This window comes from Schistocerca serialis, unplaced genomic scaffold, assembly GCF_023864345.2.
Source record: "Schistocerca serialis cubense isolate TAMUIC-IGC-003099 unplaced genomic scaffold, iqSchSeri2.2 HiC_scaffold_223, whole genome shotgun sequence".
In the NCBI taxonomy this organism is placed as follows: Eukaryota; Metazoa; Arthropoda; class Insecta; order Orthoptera; family Acrididae; genus Schistocerca; species Schistocerca serialis.
In genome coordinates, this window is record NW_026047788.1 from 15,001 (window position 1) to 17,252 (window position 2,252).

The 2,252-nt window shown below is 58.1% G+C and overlaps 1 non-coding gene across 1 annotated transcript in view; it reads right to left on the bottom strand.

Moving 5' to 3' along the window:
- LOC126444085 (small subunit ribosomal RNA) overlaps positions 1-589 on the bottom strand; it is a 1,910-nt gene extending 1,321 nt beyond the window's left edge. Inside the window, exon 1 of the ribosomal RNA XR_007582402.1 lies at positions 1-589. This exon is cut by the window's left edge and continues 1,321 nt beyond it. This is a non-coding gene — a ribosomal RNA (small subunit ribosomal RNA).
- Positions 590-2,252: the final 1,663 nt, after the last annotated feature.

The window sequence follows — 2,252 nt, forward strand, 5'->3', positions numbered from 1 at the left end:
CTGCTGGCACCAGACTTGCCCTCCAATAGATACTCGTTAAAGGATTTAAAGTGTACTCATTCCGATTACGGGGCCTCGGATGAGTCCCGTATCGTTATTTTTCGTCACTACCTCCCCGTGCCGGGAGTGGGTAATTTGCGCGCCTGCTGCCTTCCTTGGATGTGGTAGCCGTTTCTCAGGCTCCCTCTCCGGAATCGAACCCTGATTCCCCGTTACCCGTTACAACCATGGTAGGCGCAGAACCTACCATCGACAGTTGATAAGGCAGACATTTGAAAGATGCGTCGCCGGTACGAGGACCGTGCGATCAGCCCAAAGTTATTCAGAGTCACCAAGGCAAACGGACCGGACGAGCCGACCGATTGGTTTTGATCTAATAAAAGCGTCCCTTCCATCTCTGGTCGGGACTCTGTTTGCATGTATTAGCTCTAGAATTACCACAGTTATCCAAGTAACGTGGGTACGATCTAAGGAACCATAACTGATTTAATGAGCCATTCGCGGTTTCACCTTAATGCGGCTTGTACTGAGACATGCATGGCTTAATCTTTGAGACAAGCATATGACTACTGGCAGGATCAACCAGGGAGCTGCGTCAACTAGAGCTGAGCAGCCGGCCGCCCGGGAGTGTGTCCCGGGGGCCCGCGCGAACACGCAAGCGTCCGCTCAATTATTCTGCAAACAGGAGGAGGCTGAGCTCCCCTGCACAATACACCTCGAAACCCTCTCAGGTCCCGGCGGCGCGCAGCGCCGTCCTAAGTACTTGGTCGGGTTCGAGAGAGGCGCAATCGCCCGGAGTTTGGCGAGTAGACGCTTTAGGTGCGACCACCCGTGCTCCCAACTGAGCTTGCCGCTGCCGACAGAGGCCCGGGAGCGTGCTGTCGTGGCATTGCCGGCGGGAGACAACACGCGCCACCTACGGTGGCCGGCAGCTCCAACGCCAGCGCCACAGAAGGACAAAAGCCCCACTTGGGTGCCGAAGCGAACTCTCCCAGCACAGCGCACGCGCCAACACGTCCGCACAGCTGCGATACAATCCACCTGCGAGAACCGCAGAGGCGACCGAGCAGCAGACGGCGTCGCGGCGCCGAGCGCCGGGCGGCGGCGCATCCTCAGCGCACACAGTCCTCAATCGGACCAGCACACTGCAGATGTCCACCGCGCTTCGCACCGGGCCCGCGAGGACCTACTTTGGCCGCACGGCGCCGCGTGCAGGGTGCGCCGGCGCGCAGCTGCGCCGCCTGCCGCCTCCGTCGGCCGGCGCGCCTGCCACTGGCCGCCCCCACCAGCCGGCTGTAGCGCGTGCGCCCACGCACCGCGCGGCCAGCACGCCGGGAGGCCCCCCCTCACCGGCCGGGGACGGTCCCACCCAGCCACCGCCGCGTATCGCTTCACACCCACATGCCATTCACGTTCGTGGGCATGGTGGGTATCGCTGAAACAACCGGTTGGTAGCTCAACCGATCGTCGCCATCACTGATTCACCTCTAGCGAGAACAACCGCACCACAACGGTTTACCAGTTCTTCATTTGCGTAACGTCACCAGCAAACGTAGACGTCCATCGCCATTTGCAAATTCAACGATTGTTGCATGCCTGTGTCAGGTGTCACGACACACTATGTCTGCCCACATACACGCAACAACATGTGCACGCTTCGCGAACACGTGGAAGGTGGCCCCCGTACGTATGCGATGTCCATTGCGCGAACGACTGTCAACCGGCCTCTGTCGCATGTCGCAGATGTGGAACGCAGTGCACCATGCTATCACGGTGTGTGAGAAGAGACGACTACGTCTGACAACACGCGCCACTACATCAACAGACGGCTCATGCTGATCGCCATCCACGGCATACCATACTTCAATCCAGCTCTTATAGGGAGACGACACGTAGCTGAGTGCACAATATTTGGACCGTATGGTTCGCCGTTGTTGGCGCAGTCGTGGTACGGTCACACATGTACCACGATGTATCATTCAGTACATGAGGACCAATGTGCAGTACAGTGTGTGATTTGGACGTACAACATCAGCGGACAGTTGACACAAGCCGTACCACAACGTAGGCTGTGCTTCGCCATGCGAATGCCAATGAACAACTGCGAAGGGCATTGAGCATGTACGTCCTGCTGCCATCCGCATTACAGTGTATAGCTGCAAGGTGTTTAACATGAAGCGATACTCTGGGGACCGGGCAGTGCGAGTAGCAAACTATATTGCGGGGGTTGCAGTTAGGCAACACTACACTAA